A 21,744-nucleotide genomic window follows, 5' to 3' on the forward strand; every position below is an offset into this window, starting at 1 on the left:
GCAATAGCTGCTAAGAGAACACAGGTGAGGGAGAACATGAGGACATATCAGCATCAGTGGCCAAAAGTGTGGTGATGTGTTAGGAACATCTTTTGCTGCATTCGAGGTGGACGTTACTGTCGTTCTGCCTGCTATTTGCCATTTGTGACCTGGAATAATTATTGTTAATTATAAAGACTAGTGCTCTTTCACCTTGCCTCTAGATGTCTCTTGGTATAGGGACATTTGATCAGAGGTCATTGTCATTGATTTGTTGCTCTGGGGACATGTAGAGCCATCCTCTAACTGACTGGAGGTTCTAATCCTAGCCCCTGCCAAAGGATACTTATGTTTCTGTTTCAAGTAAGACATACTTTTTGCCCTTGTAAAGCTATACTTTGGAAAAGTACCTTGATTTGGATATGTTTCTGTGTCCACCAACTTGGTGCAGTGGTCTGTGAGTCCTAAGCTGTATTTTCCACTTGAAATGAGCAAGGCTAATAGTGTCTGCAAAAATGTATTGATTAGCACAACTATGAATCCTTTATGCTTCAACTAGTAGTTCAACAAGCAGGTTAACAGGTGTTTTTTGTTGTAGAGCACCTGTTATCAATTCCCTTCCCACCTCACCTTTGAAGGAGCTGTCCTTCTGGGCTCACAGGGAAGTCAGGCATTGAGGACAGTGCAATGGGATGAGCTTGGGCAGAGAGCATTCACAGAACCAGCACAAGCCAGTGTCGCTGGGAGAGTCAGACTCTGCACTGAGAAGAGCCCATGACTAAATCTAATCAGTAGTGGCAATTTCACAGGAAGCAGGGGGGAACAAGCGGATCACCTCTTCACAGTTTGCACATTTGACAGCATATTTAAACAGAGGTTATTAGGCTTTTCCCTATGGAAATATGCGTATCTTTGCAAGCTGGAGACAACCCTGTCTGCAAAGTTAAGTCTCAGCAAGGTGCTTTGCTATTCAGATTTCATTCAGCCTTGTGTCTGTCCCTCTATAATTGGAAATACAGCTTTGTGTAGTAAGATTTGTTCTAAGCACTTAACTTTAAATATTTATGAGTTAGTGATCTCCTCACCTCTTACTTTGAGTGTTTATTACTTGACCTCTATAGCTTAGCATATCATTGGTCAGTCCTTTAGTGTTGCCAGGGTTGCACATGCAAGGGAGAAGCTGAGTTAGGTAGGGCCAGCTCTCAACAGAGTATGGATGATCAAAAGGCTACTGTGACCACATAAATCCTCCCACATGATGCCCTAACTGGCAAATGGTAGTTAGCAGGGTCAGTTCACCTCCTCCTGCCAAGTTTCCCTGTGTGTGTTCTCCACAAGCCAGGGCTGGTGCTCAGAACCTGGGGAGGGGAAGGTCCCTGGTTGGCCAGACCTAGACATTGTGTCTTTCCAGCAGCGGCTGTGCCTGCACATGCAAGTCTTAAATTGATGTCATATTTTCTCCTCATAAATTTTTACTTTTGTGGTTAGGATTATCCAACCTGATTATGATTTTGATCCAGCTGTTTGCAGTATGGCATTTAGGTTTTCAAAGCTAATCAGAAAAAATATAGATGGTATATATAATTAGAAGTATGTATGTCTGCATGTTTCATGTCATTTGACAACATCATTAGGATGGTAAATGCATGGTCCTGGCGCTGTCACTTAACATCTTCTGGATGTGGCAGACATTGTTAGAAGATCATGATACTTTCCTACCTGTCCTAGGAGAGACACCGCTGCCAATTGATTAGAGTTGTTGTATGAGACAAGACGTGATTGGCATCTTGGACCCATACTGTTCCTTAGACGTGGAACATTTGACTGCTCTTACCCAGTTTTTATGAGTCAGCATGCCACCAGCCACTAGAAACTCACAGTGAGAATAAATGCTTATTTCTAGGGAGTGATTAAAGTCAGTGACTGACACTTGCCTCTGACTACTGTTAGACTTTCCCCTTTGTGGTGTACATTGTCTTGTGGAACACTGAGACTTTGGCCTTGATTCTGGTGAACTTGAAATTTCAAAACTTGGTATGGGATGGCAGAGTCAAGATTTTTCTAGGGTTAGAACTCCTTGTGCTGGACAGGATCTGTGATACCAAGCAACGCAGGGTGGCAGGGGCAGTGATTGGATTTTGGACCTGGGCAGGATGACCGTGGTGGTCTCTGCATTTACTTGTTTTAGCCATGTTCACGTTTAACAGATGTTCCTAGAGAATCCACCACACGCAGGACACTGAGTTGTTCATCTCAGGCTCGTTATTACCTTTATACCTTTGCACACCTTTGTCTTCTGTCTCATAGGACTTCCTCACCCTCAGGTCTCTGTTTGTGCCTCTCATAAATTTAATTCTTTCCACTGCTCAGAGGTATTATACAGCTTAGATTTTAGCGTCCAAATAATGCTCCATGAAAGCTTGAGATTGAATAACTTGCCTTTTTACACGATTGGTGTTTAAATTTGAAGGAAACATGAAATTGTCCTTACTTCTTTCCTATCTTTCCCTTTCCTTCCTTAAGCAGTGGTGCAGGTTTCAGTCACTGAGAGACACACTGGGAACTTGGCTGGAGTGTGGTCCTGCCTGCAGATCAGTAAATACAACTGAATGGCACAGCGTTTTTTTTCTGTAACAGACCTCCAACCTAAAGGATGGTAGGATGGTGTTTGTGCCCAGGGACTGGGGGGTGGGGTGGGGATGGCTGTCTTCCTTGGCTTTGGGGAGCATTTCCATGGCAACCTTTCTTTCTCTCTTCTCTTCTTCCACATCCTCATCTGGCTCTTGGCTGTGGCCTCCTAGATCACCAGAGCAAGAATTATTGGCCATCTTGCCTCTATTTATGATTGATGATACTTTTCTTCTGAAATGGAGCTTTCATGCAAAACAGCATACATAGAGATGAACATCTTACTCTTTCAAAAGTTGAGCTCCTGGAGGCAATTGCAGCCATTTTTGTATTATTGCTACCTGGTGCAGCAAATATCAAAAGCACAAATGAATGAATATTACAGTGAATTCTGTTTTGAAGGAAGCAGCCTATAAAAACAAGGCTATTTCTATCTTTTAGAAAACAGCCCATGGAAATAGTGCCAGGTTCTGGATATGGTCACTTTGGTGCATCCTGTACCAGATAGCTTGTTCAACAGGTTCTTTATCCATCTCCCAGCCACTTAGCATTCATGCTCTGGATCACGTTTCCTGGCTTATGCTCCAGAAAGCCAGTGATGTGTCATATGTTTGTCCAGTGTAAACGGGTTTTGGTGTAAGGCATGCATTTACCATGAAGCTCTCTATGAGGTGAAGCTCCAGGACCCCTCAAAGACACCAGCTCCTGGACCAGTGTGTACCAGTTTTGCTTTCTTAAAGAGGGCTTTCTAACTGGTGGGATTGTCAGAAGGACCCACCCTTGAATACTACAGAAAACTGAGCTAAATCACAGATAGAAAAAAGCCCAGATGTTCTTCCTGCTCTCTGCTTTCTCCTTTCGTAGTCCCTCAGCACTTCTCATACCAGATGTGTGGCATTTCCCCTCACACATCAAGAAATTTTCTGGCAGATTCTCCCACAGACACCAGCAGGCTGTTGCCTGATTTCACTCATTCCTGACACTGTGGGCCTGGAGGTAGCATCAGGTCACATAGGTTGAGGTTTCTGTCTCATGAGTGCTTGGGAGGGGACAGGTGCTGAAGGTGAGTCACTCTCCAATGTTCAATGAGGTAATTAACCACATCGACATGGAGAAGCCTCCACAAACCCTCAGAAGGACAGGCTCAGGGAGCTTCCACTTAGCTGAACACATGGAGGTTCTGGAGGGTGGTGTGCTGGACAGGTGTGGAGGCTCTGCTCCCTTCTGTACCTTACCATGCCTCAACCTGCATTTTGCTTCCTGATTGTTCCACGTGTATCCTTTGTAATGCCCTTGGCAGTAGGTTCTGTGAGCCACTCTGCCAGATTAATGGACTCTGAGGAGAGAGGATGGCCGGCTCATCAGACTGGCCTCTGAAGGGGAGGGCTGTCATGTGGAACTGACCCACGGCCTATGGGATCTGATCTCATCTCTAGATTGCGAATCACTTGAGTAACTTAGAAGACGCCCCTGGTGTCTGCTGGAGAGTCACGTGCAAAATTGCTTGGTGTGAAATCTTCCTCCACCACAGTTTGGCGACCAAAGTATAATACCTACTGTATAAAAGAATAGGAGAAAACATTATTTTCCCTCTGTATCTTAGTGTTCATCCTTCCTAATCAACTCAAAACCGATACATTTTGCTGCTGTGACAATCTACAAACTTAAAGCAACAGAAGTTTATTATCCTATGCTTCTGGAGTTCAGGAAAGGCAAACTCAGTTTGTCAGGGAAGGTGTGCTCCTTGGACAATCTGCTTCTTTGCCTTTTCTCCATTTTCCAGGCTACCTGTGTTCTGTGACCTGGGTCCTCATGTTCATAGCCAGAAAACATAGTATCGTCAAGCTTTTGCTGAAGTCTGCTTCTGTTGCCTCCTTACCTCTGACTTTGCCCCTCCTATCTCCACTCTCTTTAAAGACCCTTAGGATTCCTTTGGGCCCACCTGGATGACCCAGGACACCCTCCACACCTCAAGATCCCTAACAGTGTTTGAAGAGTACCTTTTACAGTATGAGGTGACATGTTCACAGATTCTGGGGGTTAGGGACCCCATGGGGGCATGAGCACTACAGGGACATTATCCAGATAACCACAGGCAATAATTTTAATAATAAATTGGGTATAGTTTTGGAAAAGCCAGTTTAAGAAACGTCACCTATAATTTAAATAGTAATTGCTGATTACAGTGTTTGGTTCCTGTCCATCTTTTTCTGCTTCCTTCGCTGGATCTGATAGAACTGCAGTTTACTACCATTAACGAGTAATGTATGTCGGATGGTGACCTTTATTGGTAAAAGTTTTGCATCTTTGTTAAAATGTTAAAATTTGGGAAGTAGGTAAATATGTTGGGCTATGAATGAGCTCTTTAGTAAAGCCGAAGGAAGATTTCTTCACCCGTTCATCAATTTTTATTTCCCCCTGGTTCAAGAGTACTAACTCACTAAGATTCCCAAGCCTCAGACAAAATCAGTGAGGCAAGAGCATGGCAGGGTTGCCCCACACCTGTTGGCCCTGACTTCCCTTGCTGGTTGATTCTAGGAATCAGCCTGTGGGGCATCCGTAAGTCAGTGTGTTGATGTTAACAGAATTCACCCCTCTGTCCAGAAATCTTTACTGAGTGCCTGGTGATGTGAGCTTTGGAGAAATTGAGGGTTACTGTGTAACAGCAGCTTGAACCTGCAAAGGAGCCTGAGAAGGATCTGCCAGACAGAAAGCAAGCCAGGGAGTGTGGAGGAGGAGGGCCGGCCCTATCTCAAATATGCTATGTTGTCAGGTGACCTCTGTTCTGTGGGTGCTCTAGTTGGACTATATATAACATAAGAACTACACTCCTAAAGAAGTGCAGGTGGGGCTGGGGATTTAGCTTAGTGGTGCTCTGACTGCCTTGCAAGCACAAGGTCCTGAGTTGAATGCCTGGTACTGGGGTGTGGGGGGGAAATAAATAAATAAATAGCGCAGGCCTTTGCATTGGAGTTTTTGCCAATTCCCAGATTTGCGAGTACAGCCGTAGTATATGACTGACCCTTTAAAATGTAGCCATACAGACTTTGAAGATTTTGAGTTGGTCAGTATTTCTATTTTCTAAAGAACCATTGTTTCTTTGTCCTCTTTGTCTCCTTTTCCAAAATTAGCATAGGACTATTAGTAACTAGTCAAGTCAACAGTTCTTAACCACAGAGTCCTGACTCACTGGTGTGTCACTACCAATGGTGAGGTGTGTTGAAGTAATTTGCTGCTAATTACTGGTTAAGGCATTAAACTTGTGGATGACTGACTAGAAAATCGGGAGCAAGGTAATTCCTATAATAAGATTGCTTCTCCTTTGTATGTATTCAGGCATGCTTTATTGAGTAGGGAAGAGGGGTAGACACAGTCAGCTGCTGCTGGAGATGTGTGTGGTATAGGGTGTGGGCAGGAGCTGTGGCGTTGTTACCTGTAGTGTGGTCCGTGTGTGTTTGTGGGCTAGTGGAGAACTCCTGCTCCTTAATGATGAACTAAAGGTACGAAGAACCAGGACCTATGCTTTAACAAAATTATGTATCATGACTAGGGAGTGACGGGGATAATGTTGAGAACCAGCTGTACAGGTAAAGTTCTGGGAAAAGAGAGAAGGCTAGACTTGGGGATACCAAGTGCCGGAGTCCTTGTTTGTTGGAAGGAGTGACCTTCAGGAGAAGGACTGGACCTGTTGCAATGTCCAGACAGCAGCACCTACTGTAGGTGAGACATGGCTGACCGCAGGCCTCCAGAGCAGTGATTGTTATCCCTGCCTGTGGGTCTCAGTCACCTTGGTTTTGTAGAGACACTGAGACTAACACCCACACCCTTGGAAGCTTGATTTTGCATCAGCAAATAAGGTCCCTGAGCCCCCACGTGACTCTGATGTATATGCTCAATATGCTAGAATTGATCCCGCAATGCCTCTAGACTGGGGAAGGAATAAGAGGAATTGTCACCTGCCCTCTTTAAGAACTAGCAGTGACTCACACATGTAAGTACACAGCACATGCATGTAAACACATGTATTTAAGTCCCAAAGTAGCATTTATTTACATGTGAGCAGGCCTTACTTGTATAATGGTAGCTGTCCATAAAGTGAATGCTGAAACTGTTACTGTAATATTCTAGTAGACAGTCAAGTATTTTATTCAGCTCTACAAACTACAAATGTCACATAGTCTTTTCCTGATGCTCTTGATGAGGAACTCTGAAGCCTTAAAATCCTAGCAAACATACTGGAATCTTCAGAGGATTTAGCTTCTGTTCAGCAGAGCTCTGGTAGGTAGTTCTAGGGTTTTCCTTTTGTATTCACTTCTTTGTACTGGATATGCCTGTTTGTGCCTTTGAATGTACTCCCTGTGGTGTTCAGATCTATTGCTTTACCTGTTAGAAAACCAGGTAGAGCCCAGAAGGGCTGTCCTCATTTAAATCACATTAGGAATACTAGCTACAGAGGCAGAAGACTTGGTTCCACTTATGGTTCTGGTACTGACTTTTGGCGATGTTGGACAATCAATCCATCAGGGCTTCTGTTTCCTTATATTAAAAAAAAAAAAGAGTGGATCTTGATTTTCTGGTTTTAAAAACACCATGCTGTATAATACATTTGTGATTTTTATTATCAGATTTGACACTTTCAGCTATCTTTACTATATAAAGGCTGGACTAGAGGCCATAGAGAGTTCAAAGACATGCAAAACATGTTCCTAGCTGAAACACATATTATCCTTATGTTAAAGTATAAATGCACACAAAGCTAAATAACACAAGGTTAAACAACTCTTCAGTCTGACATTGCATAATTAATTGTTAAATGAATGGAAAAGGTCAGCATTTTCCAAACTCTTGAGGATCATCAATTCTATAAGAAGGTAATAGGTTTTCCTGACCAGATGGGTATCTAGGATAGTTGAGCTTAGAAATTGCTGGATCGAAAGAAAATTAAACAGATTATTTATCAGAAGTCTTCTCAAAGCCTTTAAAATTAGTCTCCACACATATTTGGTCTCCTGGACTGTATCAGTTAGGGTTCACTAGAGGAACGGATTTAATGTTATGTATAAGTTTTATGTAGGATTTATAAGCGGTTTACAGTGGCCACCTGTAGTGTCAGGTGTGGAAGAATGCACAGGGCCACCTGTGTGCTGGAGAGCTGGAGGATCCAGTCAAAAGTCCAGGGCCTGGAGCTCACTGCACCCCTGTCCAAATTCCTATTGGGAAACTGCAGAATATGAGCTGGAAGGCAGGAGTCTGCGCTGAAGCCTGGAGACAGACATCTAAAGACAAGAGCAAAAGCCTGGAGCTTCTCTGAAGAAGCAGAGGTGAGGCTGTTTTTCTTTCCCTTTTTATTCCAGCCAGGCCATGAGCCTGTTGGTTGGTGAGTCACACGCATGGTGAGACTTCAGGAGGTCAGTCATCGAGACACACCTGAATGGTGCTGAGCAATCTGCTGAGTGTTACTTACTGACGTTGACACCACACTTGTTAACTATCGCATACACTTTGTTCAGAGAAGCCCTCCCCCCATTTTAAATCATGGACTGTTCAGTAATTGAAATGGGAAGTTGGTAAAGTTTTTAGGAGTTGAAGGTGAGAGAAATGCTTTACAGAGTGATGGGGTTCTACATTAGTTACTTTTCTCTCCTTGTTGAGACAAAATACCTGACACCCAAAGTTGGAAGGGAGGGTGTTTATCTGGTTTGCAGTTGATAGAGGTTTCCATCCATAATTGGCCAATTCCAAGGCAGGGATGACAGACAGACCTGGCAGAGTGGAGACAACACGGTGCACACGAGGCAGCAACCGTAACAAGAGGGTTTAACAGCATCTTTCTGCCTTTTTTATCTTATTCAGACTACAGGGATTAGGGCGGTGCCAAACTAATGACTCAGTGTAGTGGTTTAGTTATCACACGCCCCTAACCTCAGCATCACACTTTCCAGATTCAACTGCCTCTGAAAAAGAAAGCCCCACCTCATCCACATGAGGCTTTGGGGGGACAGCTAAACACAAACAGAACAGGTTCCAGCCATGGCTCCGTGTGGAGTGGATTTGCACGGCTACAGGAGATGGGGAAAGAAGCACATGGAGCTTCCTACGGCCGGTGGCCGAGAGGGTGGAATGGGGCAGAGGACCCCTAGTGCTGTGTTCAAAATTCATCAGTCTGTCTTCTATTTCAGAGCTGCTCTAGTGACAGAGTCTCTCTCACAAGTTCCAGACCCCCTGAGTGTATGAAGGACCCACCTTCCAGCCTCCCTCCACGCAATTCGATTGATTGATTGATTGATTGATTGATACCGGGTGTCCAACTCGGGTCCTTGTACTTGAAAGGCAGGTGGTGGAACCTCTGAGCTAAATCCCTGGCCCCTGCAATTCCAATTTTGCTCTTGCTGTATCCAGTTGCAACAAGCCAATTTCTAGCCTCTCAGTGTCTGACTGCTTCTATGAGAGACTCATGGCACCAAAATAGAACTTGACCACACCTCCCTTTGAATGGGCCAGGATGAGCTTTAATGGCTGGCCCCTAGGGCCGGCTGCTGCTGGGGGCCGGGAACCCATTCTCCAAGCCATGGACTCTTACATGAAGTTTGAGCTGTGCCATACTGGTTGTATGGTTGGGTCACCTGACATTAGATTGCCTGTGGCCCAGGATGGCCCTGGTCGTGTAAGGGCTTCTGTATGCTGTAGAGTCCAGGCCACAGCACCGAAGAGTAAGAGTTCTCAGTGCTCAGGGACCTAATTCCATATAGGTTTCCTCAAACAAGTACAGCCTAGTGCTTAACAGCATTAGGTAGTAGTTACTGATTTGAGTTCCTCATTTGCAAATGTAGTTACAGCAATGAAAGATCATATTAGAGTGACCCAAGGAGGGAGGGAAAGATCCAGCTGACATTGGGCAGGCTGTGTGAGCCTCCTCTCTCCTCCATCCAGTAATGGCTCCCTCCCTCCTGTGTCTCCTCGGTCATGCATTTCTATTCTAAAACCCATGTGGAATTATTAGTTACAGAGAGACAACATGTTGATTACCTCTGATTAAGGGCTAAGCCACTCGAAATCATGGGAGGAAAAGACATTTATGTTTCCATCCTATGGTGCAGTTTTTTGTTTTTTTTTTTTTAAGTCACAGAGAGAAATGATGAGGCTTTTTTTGCTTGAAAATAGCCTTTGCCAGTTAACTGAGTTACAAAATGTTTGTTAGAAAGCAGGTCTCTAGTTTCAGTGATTTGTTATCCCAAATCTGAAGCAAGAAAGTACTTCTAACGTCCAACATGAGTGCCTAAGTACAGGCGTAGTTTAAGGTGTCTAAGTGTAGTTTACCCCATTTGCAGATAACTAAGGTAGAACATACTCTTCTGAGTTGCTGCTTCATCTATCCAGGGGGCTTTTTTTCCCCTCAAAGAGAGGGGTGGTCTTTGCCTAATTTTTAAGGCAACTGGCTTCTTATCCCTTTAGCATTCCTCAGTGATGTCTCAGTGCCATTTTAGGGGAAGATTAGCCTTGATGTATAGTAAAATTGACAGCTGATTTAAATATACAATAGTGAGGGCTGATTATTAAACTCTTTAGCAGTGGGAAGAATAATGTGTCGGAAAGCATTGGTTTTCAAGACCTGCACCAAAGTGGCTTACACTTCTTAACAGAAGCTTTGGAGGTACAGCAGGTCTTTGGGGACGGGGCTGCATGGAGTGGCAGGTGACAAGCTGGGGACCCCTCCAGGAATGGGTGTGGTGAGGATTCATAGTGCCTCTTGCTTTGGCTCCTCTAGCTGTGATCTCTTCCTCCCACTTCCTCCCTTGTTGCTTCTTGGGGCTGGGTAGATGCGTGGTAGCCTGGAAAGGATGTGCGCTGGCCGAAGGCTGGGAAAGTAGAGACCTAGCTGCACCTGTCTCTCCTCTCAGGATCGCTCCGGGGTCCAGAGCCATAGTTGCCCAGTGCCAAATCACGAATATTTCCATATATCAAAACATCACACTGTGCCCTATGAGTCCATAACAATTAAATAACAAAATAAAACAAAACCCCAAAGCAGCCCTGGTCAAGTTCATGCATGGGAAGGACAAGAGAAAGTTGAGAAGTAGCCCCTTTTTGAGGCTATGTACAATTCTATGACCGTGTGTCTTTATTTTATCTCATCACTTCTGCTTGCTTGCTTCCTTTTTGCTGTTTTTCCCTCTCCTGGTTCTAACTGGAATCTAGCTAAGTTGTGCTGCTGTGATACTGCTCTTCCTCATAGGTCTTCAGTGGCTCCCAGGTGCCTCCATTCCTGATTGCCAGGTTCTCTCTCTAATATCATTTTCTACTGTTTCCTGCAGAATCTGACTCCCTGGCTGGCCTCTTAGTGTATTTTTGGGATCTTGACCCTTTAGCATTTTCTTAGAAAAAACTCCCTATGGGAAATGCTCTCCCCACCAACCTCTAGGTCCTGCTATGGGATGGAGTAGGAACATAGTTTCCTACAAATACTGCCATTGGGATTTGGCTTTTTTTCACCTAACATCTTTGAGTGTTTCCTTATATCACTAAATAGTTCTCATGGTATTGTTTTTTTGTTTATTTGTTTGTTTAGAGACAGGGTCTCACTGTGTAGTTGAGACTGACCTGGAACTCACTATGTAGCCCAGGCTGGTCTCGAACTCACAGCAATCCTCCTGCCTCAGCCTCCCGAGTGCTGGATTTACAGGGATGCGCCACCACACCCGGCTCTATCATGGTATTGTTTTTAAAGTTCTCATTCTGCCTCTCTGTGTCATTTTGGTTTCTTTAGTGTGAGGTCTGAGGACCCCTGCCTTTAGATTGCATAGGACATTGGAAAATGTGGAGATTGCAGAGTGGGTGAGTCTCACGTGCCCATAGCCTCCACCCCAGCCTCTAAATGCTTGTTGGTCTGCTGTGTGGTGCGAGGGTCTCCTTGCAGTCATTCAGGCACCTGGGCAGGTCAAGGTTGGGCAGGCAAGGGAGGGCCCTGAAGAGAGGCGGGATTCTTATGGGATGGGGTGGGGGTTGTCCACACAGCCCTGATCACTGATTCTGCAGGAGACTCACTCCAAGTGCTGGGGGGGATGGGAACAGGTAGACGTGCAGAAGGTCCCCGAGCTGCTGTTGCTCCCCTGTCCTGATCTGTCTTAATCTTCATCTGCTCCTTGCATGTCTAATTCCTTTAAAATGATGTAAGATTCTTAACCAAAGATACCTAGTCCACAGAGTTAGAAATGAATTGGACACGAGAAAGAAACGCCCAGTTAAACTGGAGACCGAAAGGAAATTGGCTGGTTTAAAAAAATATGTGCTGAAGTACACATAGCATGCCATTAAATTGACCAATTCAGCAGCATTGAATACTTTCACGTTGATCTCCACCACCCATCCCCAGATCTCATAACCCCAAAGTGAAACCACCTATTAAATGCTAACTGTTCATGGTCCCTTTCCCCTTGGCCTTTGGAAATCATTGTTTGCTTTCCATCTCTGTGATTTTGACGATTCTAGGATCTCCTCTTAGAATCCTACAGCAGTTGTTCTTCTGCATCTGGCTTATGTTTTTAGCTTCACATATATATGTGCTTCTGTCTTGAATTAACCTGTTAAGTAGAGGAAAATGTACTAGATTTGTCTCCTGAACATGACTTTCTCCTCCTCACTCTGTCTTCCTTGCTGTTGTCCAGAGTGGCAGGGCCAGTGTCTCTGCTGATTCTCTGTGTAGGATGAGCTGACAGCTGGAGGCTTCCAAAGTTCGCCCCTCTCTGTTCTCAGGCTTCAGCGTTTTCTGTGAAATGATGATGAACTAGGGTGGGCAGAGAAAATACAGGCTGCCCAAGTGAACAGAAATCTCAGATAATTAGTGATTTCTATAAGTATTCCCGGATGATGCATGGGTCATACCTATTCTGCATTATGATGGTTTATCTGATATTCAAATTTAATTGTCTATCTTGTATTTTTACTTGCTAATTGTAGGCAGTCCAGTGGTAAACTCACAATAGCTCATTTGTTTTTTGTTTTTGATTTTTTGAGGCAGGGTCTCACTCTGTAGTTCAGGCTGGCCTTAAACTCAAGGCAGTCGTCCTGCTTCAGCGTCCTGAGTGCTGGGATTACAGGTATGTGGTGCATTACAGGGATTACAGGTATACACCTGGCAGAATAGTTCATCTGTAGAAGGTACATAGCCAAAAGGATCTCGGGGGATGAGTGGATTTGATAGCATACAGCAAGGTAATATGGCATTGCCAACATAATTTTTTTTTGCCAACTTAATTTTTGATAGAGTTTAAAAGTTGGACCATAAACACGGGGTTGAGAAGTAATGCACAGGGGGCTTCTGTGGATTGATTCATTAGATAACCAAGCAGCAAGTACCTGCTGACCTGAATACATTCTGTACATGGCAGGTGCCAGAAGTACGAGCTCACCACAGGGTCCTTTCTTGCTCTGCAGATTCTGTGATACCTGATTACCACAGGGGCCACAGAGGGAGCTTTGGAGGAGTCGCCCGAGCCAATCGCCTCTGCCCTCCTGGCCAGGGCTTATGTTGTTGACTGGCTGTACCAGCTGCTGAGATGCTGTATTATGTGTGAATAACTGAAACATGAGTCTGAGTTTCCCTCCTGTCCCTTCCTATTGAACAGTCAACTATCCTCACATTTATTCTTTTTGGTGGTGCTTTGAATCAACCTTTGAGAATTCAACAAAAAATGCAGCTGAGATGCCCAGGGTCTGGCTTGGGTGAGGGGGGCCAGCACTGGACCAACCTTTTCCTGTGCCGTCTGTGTGACAGGTCTGCACTGACCCGCTCCTCCCCGGATTGAGAATTTGCTCTCTCTGCAGCATTTTGGAGGACAGAAAATGATAGTCCTCGGGGTTGCAAGTAGAGTGAACCCTTCCTGTAGCTGCTGCTAGCGCTGTGGTGGGGGGTGAGGACCCTCAGTGTTAGGGGTACTTTTCCCCACTGGCTAGGCCCACCCACAGCTGTGGGACCCTGGCTGTCCATGGAGACATGAATGGGCTGCCTGCCGAAAGCACCTCTGCGCATGGTGCTCCCATCAGAGAAGGGCAGACACATTTTATTTTGGAGTTTTGAAGCCTTAGCAATTTGTGGCTCATTTTGGCCTTTATTCCCCCCCACCCAGGGGACTGTGCAGTATTTAGTGACTCAACTCCGAATGTTTCCTTTTCACCGATGTCAGTTTATAGAGCAGCTCTCAAGCAAATGTTTGTGCAGAAGGGAAAGAGGTCGGGGGAGGCCAGGGGACCCTGAGAATAAGTGGGCTTCAGCTGCTGCCCCCACTCACCATAGGAGCCAGGCCCTGATACTTCAGTGCCTGATGCTTCCGGTTTCTAGGCTTATGGAAGTGTTAGCTTTGGGGACTTGAGGCCAGCTGGGGGCTCTTTCATGGGGTGTGATCAGGTGTGGAGGTAGTAGGCAGGAGGTGTCTTGGAGCAGGTGCTTCTAGAAGTTCACTGACTTCCTCTCATCATTGCCTCCCTGGGCTCCCTTTGGATTTCAGCCTGACTCTGGGGCTAAGGAAGGGGACAGGGCATGTGGGCAGGAGGAGGGCATAGTACTGATATTGGCTCGGACCCTGGAAGGTGGCTTCCCTCAGGCAGAGGAGTGATCCGGAGAGGCCTAGGATGGAGTGAGCTGCTTGGAGACAGGCACTCTTCTTTCTGCCTCCAGGTCCCCACCAGCAAGAGTCTGTGATTAAATAGAGACACAGATGCTGTCTTCTGCAGGTGATGGTGAGGTTCCTGACAGGCAGGGGGTAGACTGGGATCCTTGGGAAGGGGTGCGTGGAGGTGCCAGTTCTGTCAAACCACGGGGGACTTGAAGATGTCAGAGTGCTGGTGGGAGGAGGAGGGACTGCATGAACAGGTCACAAGGTGGGAAGGGAAATAGAGAAATCAGCTAGCTCACCGCTGTCAAAAGACCAGGGCTTTGAGCTTATGTGGGGAGTAGTTTTCACATTGTATCACTGGCTTAGTGTCAGTCACAAGATGACTGTAGACATACTTGGAGAGCAGCCTATTGCTTCTATCTGTGCCCTCCCCTGCAGTTACCCCTATACAGAGTGCCATTCTGGAAGGCTCCAGTAACCCTGGAGGGCCAAATTCCCCAGTGTGTTCCCTTCTGCTGTGCTGTGGTTCGCTGGTGATGGTCTTCTGAATACTTGCTCAGCCTTTCACGTTCTGCCAGCCATCTCTTCTCAGTCTTTTTCACAAGTCCACGCACCCAAGGACCGTCTTCTTGGGTGCAGATGGCCAACTGCCTCTGCTTTTCCAGACCAGTGCAGCCAGCCTTGCTCCTGGGGGTTAGGAGTCCATGGTTGCAAGCCCCAGACACCCACAAAACTGAAGTTCATTCCAAAGACATCTCTAGAATTTCCTGGGTGTAGGCCCCAGGGGACATAGGGCAGTGTGGATCATCCTGTGAGGTCCTGCTTGCCCTCCAGCCTTCCAGCTCTGGGAACTTAGTCCTCAGAGGCTCCGAGTCATCTCTAAGTATCTAAGAAAGCTAACCTTTTTCTGTCCCTTCCTATCCTCTTACACTTCTGTCCCTGGAGCATTTGAGATCTGTAGAGCTCTAGCCGCACTAGCAGCACAGGTACAGGGTGCACTTCTGAACGGGGTCTGCTTACTGTTTCAAATGCAGGCATGGGCCTGAGGGATTTACGTGTTCTCTGAGTGGTCTTGTGCCAGTGACTTTGAATTTGACATCCCTGTCATATAGCCAGTGCCTGAAAACCCTGAAGTCACTCCTGGTATTCGTAATTCACGTGGGCAGGCTTAGGTGTATTTATAGCACTCCTAAGACAAGTTACTGCCAAAGAAGTTATTGTCACTTATCAGGCTATGTAGGAGACACAGAACTAAGTGGACTCTTTCTCTTGCTAATTTTAGACTGCCTGGGCTAGGGATGGAAGCAAGGGCTTATCACACAATGTGCTCGCAGGGCGCTGATCTCCCTAGGAGAAAGCAAGTACAAAGGTTTTGGGGCCATTTCTGTTCCTGGGGACTTCCTGTCCCACCATGTGGCTTACTGGCCAGTCTCTGCCCAGCTCTGGCCCTCCTGCTGCCCTCTAGCAGGGAAGGGAGATTGCAGAGCTTCTGGACACCCTGGCATTGGGTCACCAAGCTGGGGGATGGGAAAGGATAAGCGTGTCTCAGAAGTGAGTATTTACAACCTGTGAACATTTGACACACTGTTCAGCTTTGCCTGTGGCACTGTCTAGCCTTGGTCAAGGGCAGTCCTCGTGGGGTTCATATTAGCTCAGCTACCATACGAAATATCATGGGCATCAGCAGCAGAAATGAGTTTTCTCAGTTATGCAGGCTGACAGGCAGATCCAATGCCAGCACCGTTGGTTTTGGTGAGGGCCTTTTTCCTGGCTTGCAAATGGCCTTCTTGCTATCTCCTCCCATGGCTGAAAGCATGAAAACAAGCAATCCCATTGGTGCCTTGCTATATAAGAGCACTGACTGCCTCACAAGGGCTCCACCTACCCTCGAGGCCTCATGTCAATCCATTTACCTTCAAAAGACCTCCTTTCCAAGAGCCTCACTTTAGGGGTCAGGGCTGCAGTTTGAGTTTTGGGGGGATACAGATCAGCAGTAACTGGAGACTGTGAGCTGTAGGTTCTTCAATGCAGAGACCGATGACTGTGATAGAAATGGTTCCATCTTCTTTGGGGGTCCAGCGTTTCCCGCCACCTAGATTGGAAAGCTGTGACAAGCTGAGGCACTTGATAAAAGGGTAAGTTGCAGGAGCGTGCTCAGGTAGACACCTGCCCATAAGTTTTGGGGAGCCCTTTGGCAGGTGGTGGAAAGGGAGCGCTTGACTTCTGGCAGCCCCTCACTTGTCACCTCCTGCTTTGCTTACCCGAACAGGTCCCTCTAGTGTTTTTCTGTTGTGTGATGTGTCATGACTCCACGTACTTGTTTTGGGAGTTTGGAATGGTCTGGAAGCAACTGTGCCAGAAAGCCGGGGCAAAGAACCGCTTCCCCCAAATGATGGTGACGTGACCGCTAGGTCTGACCAACTGTCCGTCACCAACAGTTGGCCTTGGCTTCCTTTCTTGGGATTTGGAAATACATAGATGAGTCAACAATGCACCTTGATGGGCGTCAACTTCTCTGCAGCCAGGCTGTCATCTGGGTTGGTTGGAGAAGGGCTTACAGCTTTCTCTTGTGCCTTGGGCCTTTCACCAGTTTCTCTCTGAGCTGAGAGTCAAGCCAAGCCATCCTGCTGCATTTTCCTGATTCCATGAGATAAGTGTTAGGAAGCAACCCTGGTGCCTTTCTCACATGGGGACCTGGTTCCTTGTGTACTTCTGCTCCCTTACTCTGAGCTGGAGAAAGGAAGGGCACAATGATTGTTGGTAAAGAGCAGATGCCTGGCTGGCCCTGGTGTTTTTGTACTGTTCCTGGAGTATCTCTTCTGCTCTAGGAGGGTCCTGCTCCAAAGATTTAATGAAGAAACTCCAGGTATTTGCAGGGCTGTGAGTAGGACTTTGCCATTCTCAGTTCCCTGATCTACTCAGCCAGCTGCGTTGCTTCCTCTTTGTGCCTCTCCCACCCCACCCTTCTTTAAGGTGACATGAAAGGAGGCTGTAGTAGGAAACCTCTGGTCTGGGGACTGCTGAACCACGTGGGTGGAGGATGATTGAAAAGCTGTAGCATCTCTGTCTTTCTCCTCCCCCTCCTAAGTGAAATGGATATCACTTCCTTTCCATAAAGTAAAATGGAGATCAGTTTAATCTGCCCTTTCTGCCTCACCCTGCAGTAACAAATAGGATAACATTATATGAGTGCCTCTTATTTAAAATGGTGGGGCTGAGGATTTAGCCCAGTGGTTCCGCTGCCTGCCTCACAAGCACAAGGTCCCAAGTTCGATCCCTGGTATCCAAAAAAAAAAAAGATAAAATGGTGATGTAACTGCCATGGTGGTACATCACAGTGGGAGGTTCAGATAGGAGGATTTATAAAATACATTACCCTTTTATTTGGCCACACTGGAGACTGAAGCCAGGGCCTTTACACTGAGCTACATTTTCAGCTGTTTTTTAATTTTGAGACAGGATTTTGCTAAGTTCCCCAGGGTGTATTTTATAAATACAACAGAGAAATCTGATTAATATAGGGATACATATGAGCTTGCGCATGCCCATGCACAAGTGTTCTTGGTCATTCGAGTCTGAGTCTGCTTTTCAGGTTGACCATATGTAGTCATGTGAGCAAAATTTTGTCTTCTGGGCCTGTTAGTGTTAAAGTATAGTTGCAGACTTGAGGGTCCCTGGGCTGTATTCGGGAGTCTCCTGGGAGCATGCTCTGTGGTTTGTTTGCTTTTCCTCCTCTCTGTGATTCTCTTCTAGGGCTTGTCCTCCACATCTAGATGCGGCCACTTAGCTGTCTCAAGTGCTGAGCTGTGGACTGACTCAAGAGGCCATTGTTGTTCCTCAGTTCCTCTTTTTTTACTGCATGAGAGAAGAGCTCCCCTTGTACCCATGTTCGATCTATGAACTGCCCCCCTTTTTTTAAGTGAAGAGGAATTGTCTTTGGTCACATCTAAAATATATAATACAGTGTATTTATGTCAGTAACAACTTTTTAAAATTATAATATTGATAAAAGAGGCCCCCACCCAAAAGGCAGGCAACAGTGACCAATTTTCATGAATGTTTGAATACTTGGAAATGACTAAAAAGAGGCAGCAAGTGATATGGGATTCTTATTCTCTCCCACTGACGTGGTCCAGATTTTAAATCATCAGGCTCTGAGCAGAGTTGGGCTTCAGATGCCCTCCCAGTGCTTTGTTAGCCTTGGGCAGTGGCAGTCCTAACACCTGAGAGAGACTGTGTCCTGGAGAGCTCCAGCTTCAGGAAGTGTTTGATGTGTGCAGAGCTCACCTGGACTGTGAGCCATTTGGCCACAAAAAAGAAGCAGGGGTTCCAGGATGTTCAGTGTAGGATGCCAGCCCTTGTGACTGAAAGGAGTCTTTAGACAGCTCTTTTAAGAAACAAATCCTGTGTTTATTTCAGATACATATTTTCATTGGTAATGAAGTTTTGAAACAGAATGTAGAGACACAAATCATAAATGCACAATTGAACCAGCCCCATGTAACCTGTGTCTAGGTTAGAAAAGAGAACACGAGCAGAACCTCACAAGCCTCTGGTGACCCCTCCAGCAATCCTGACTTAACAAGTGTGTCTTCATGTTTCTGAGTGCTTCTGTTTAGTACAGTGTTGGTGAGATCTGTCCACACTGTCGTATGAGCTACAGGTCTGTCTTTGCCGCCACATTGGTATTCATTTGTTTTATTCATATTGGCTATCTCTTAATTGGGTACATGAGCATTTGGGTAGTTTTCAGACTGGTTCTTATAAATAAAGCTAGTAACGAGTAACCATACATAGGCTTTTGACGTGGCTGGATTTATACTTAGCAGCAGCATTTCACATATATTTGATTGTCTTTCTTCCGTGGACTCATTTATTAAGCAGATAGTTGCTGAGAGTCACTGTAGCCTAGGCTCTTCACCGAGCCTGAGCAAGACCTGCCGGGTCTGGTAGGGGAGAGGGCAGTGGCATTGGGCAGCTCCTTAAAGAGGTAACCAGGAGTAAAGAATTGCAGGATGAGAGCAGGCCAGGTGAGGCCTTGCAGAGCATTGTCCACACCGGGATGGGAGAAGGACATGCACAGGACACCAATGGACAGCACTGCTGGCTCAAGAGTAGCCTGGTCAGCAGAGGTAAGTCTAAGTGTTGGCCAGACTATATCTAAGCTAATGAAGTAATGGCCCAGTTATTAAACTTTTCTTTGTAGGAGGCAGGAGGGAAGGCAGTGTCTGTTTCTGTTTTTCTAAATGATGGCAGAAGAAGGAGCCTCACAGTAAGGAGCCTCACAGTGAGTCATTTCACAGCAGCCTCCAGCAGAGGACTGGCCTGCAGGATGGGGTTGGGTGCTGCGATATCCATGGCTGGCCCCTGGCCTGGCCTACAGAAAGAACCGTGGGCTGTCCCCTTGAGGGAGTAGTCTGGACATGTTGCTAGGGCCTGTGTTTTGGAGACCAGCACTACCCATTAGGTTCCTGGTTTTTAGCCAGTGACTCATCTTCCCTGGGCCCTGGGGGTCCAGATGTCCAGGCTAAGAGTTTGCCAGACTTGTGTGTCACAACAGTGTGACACCTCAAAGAAGCAGGGGAGTCTGCCTGACCAGAGGGGACACCCTGTTTGCCCAAGAGTGAAGCAGTGCTGTAGGCCGGGTCCTGAGAGGCCTGAGGAGGCAGTGGCCTGGAGCAGTGGGTGTGGCTCTTGCCAGCTGCTTCAGGCCTCCCTTTCAGAACTACCAAGTAGGAAGCCAGCCTGGTGTGAGGCTCTGGTGGGAATGGGAACCACATGGAGGCTGCAGCATCCTCTGGAGATTCCTCTTTGCCTTTTGCATTGCCTTGTGTCTCAGTTTTAATTAAAATGCCCTTGTTGGGAAATTTGCTGGCTCTGGTGAAAATCTCTACTGACCGCAGAGCGGCCCCTACCATATGGAGGAGAATGTGGAAGGATTCAGTAAGACGGCTGCAGAACCCTCGAAAGTCACCCTGTGCTGCCCATGTCCTCACTGCAGTCCTGTGACTAGTTAGGGAATTTGGCGCAAGGCGTGTCTCCTTCCTTCTCCAGCCTCATGTCTCTGGCAGCCCTCCTCTGAACTTCGATTGATGGTTTCCAGGGGTTTCTTTCCACCCTCTGATTTTATTAGTGAGTAAAGAAGATAAAAGGCTCTTCTGTATTTAATAAAGTTAAAACTACCCCTTGAGTGGAGCAAGGCTGTAGCCACCCACTGACTTCCCCTCTCCCCGGGTCACCCTTGAGACCCTGCTGCCCAGGAGGTGGACGCGCATTCAAGTGTTCCCTTCTGTGGCTCTTCCTCCTCCCCTCACCTTCAGAATCCAAGTTCTGCTTCTTGGATATGGATGCTGAGGATTATTGCTGTGAATTCACAGGTCTCACGAGCATGCCCTTCTGTCCTGGCTGGTTTCACACCATCTGGCTGCTGCCAGGGTCAGGCTCCCACCCTGGGCAATGTCTAATCTTTGAATACAAGAATGTCTTCCAAGTTTTCTTTCCTCTTTGTTTCTGCTTTAGTTCTTACCCAGTTCTGTTTCCTAATGCTCCTTAGCTTATACATGTGAAATGATAGAGACATTCTGGTTGCAGGACACTTTTGTCATCAGGAAGGTATCTTTGTCTTTGTTACCGTTTATTAACATGATATGACTATGTTTTAAGAGTGGAGCTGGCACCTAACTTGTAAGATGTAATTAGCCAGCAGAGTTCTTCAGCCTGCTAGGGGACCCAGGTACTTTTGTTGCAGTAATTAGAAATCTAGTGTCGTGGAAGATCGCTTTTCTTCTTGCTAATGTTAGCAGCCAGCTCCCAGCATTCTTGGAAGGGCTGATGAAATGCTCATTTTAAATGCAAATTCTTTGCACGGTTAGGAGGAAAATGAAATTGTTCTGGCTCCCAGCACTCACTCTGCATTTTTGCCATTCCTTCTGATGGCCGAGGGGAGGGCTCATGACTAAACCCTTCAGCATCTTTATTATGATTTCGGATTTGAACTTGCTGAGAGGAAGCCTTGGCCCCGGGACGTTAACTCTCTGCTGCCAAGTGACAGCATGTGGGTGACTTTGTGAAGGCTCTGAGAGCTTTCACTAGTGCTCCGTACACCCGCCAGTGCTCTCTGGATTCTGTGGATGATGGATGTACCATGGAACTTGTGGTGAGTGGAGGGGTTTTTGTTGCCCTTTTTTTTCTTTGCAGCAGACGAAATGTGTTGAGCCCCTTCGGCTTTCTGCTTGGTGGCAGCCGTAAGTGCCGCTTCCAGTTTGCCTTAGCATATTCCTCTGGGTCCTTCTCTTCTCTCTTTGGGGAATTTCCTCTCACTTTTAGCATAGCTCCTCTGTCTCAGCGTGCCATCTGGTGCATCCCTGGCCCCATGCGTGGTGGGGACCACCAGGCTTCTGGGCAGCTTGACTGAGAGATTGTTTTCTCTCTTCTGCTCTTTCAAAGAGACAATGCCATCATAAACTTGCTTGGCCATTTAGAATGTTAGTCCGACACCCTGACTTGCCTGTCTGCTGCTTTTCCTGAA

At 46.4% G+C, this 21,744-nt stretch overlaps 1 protein-coding gene across 7 annotated transcripts in view; it reads left to right on the forward strand.

The window, feature by feature from the left end:
- Tln2 (talin 2) overlaps positions 1 to 21,744 on the forward strand; it is a 392,497-nt gene that overhangs the window by 36,510 nt on the left and 334,243 nt on the right. Inside the window, exon 1 of one of the 7 annotated variants that reach the window (XM_033756130.1) lies at positions 21,294 to 21,372. The exons of the other annotated variants lie outside the window; for them this stretch is intronic. The gene's annotated coding sequence lies outside the window, so the exon portion shown is untranslated. Of the gene's footprint in view, positions 1 to 21,293; positions 21,373 to 21,744 lie in introns of those variants that run through there. 7 annotated transcript variants of the gene reach the window in all.

This window comes from Fukomys damarensis, unplaced genomic scaffold (genome assembly GCF_012274545.1).
Source record: "Fukomys damarensis isolate Sample0158 unplaced genomic scaffold, DMR_v1.0_HiC HiC_scaffold_25, whole genome shotgun sequence".
Classification (NCBI taxonomy): Eukaryota; Metazoa; Chordata; class Mammalia; order Rodentia; family Bathyergidae; genus Fukomys; species Fukomys damarensis.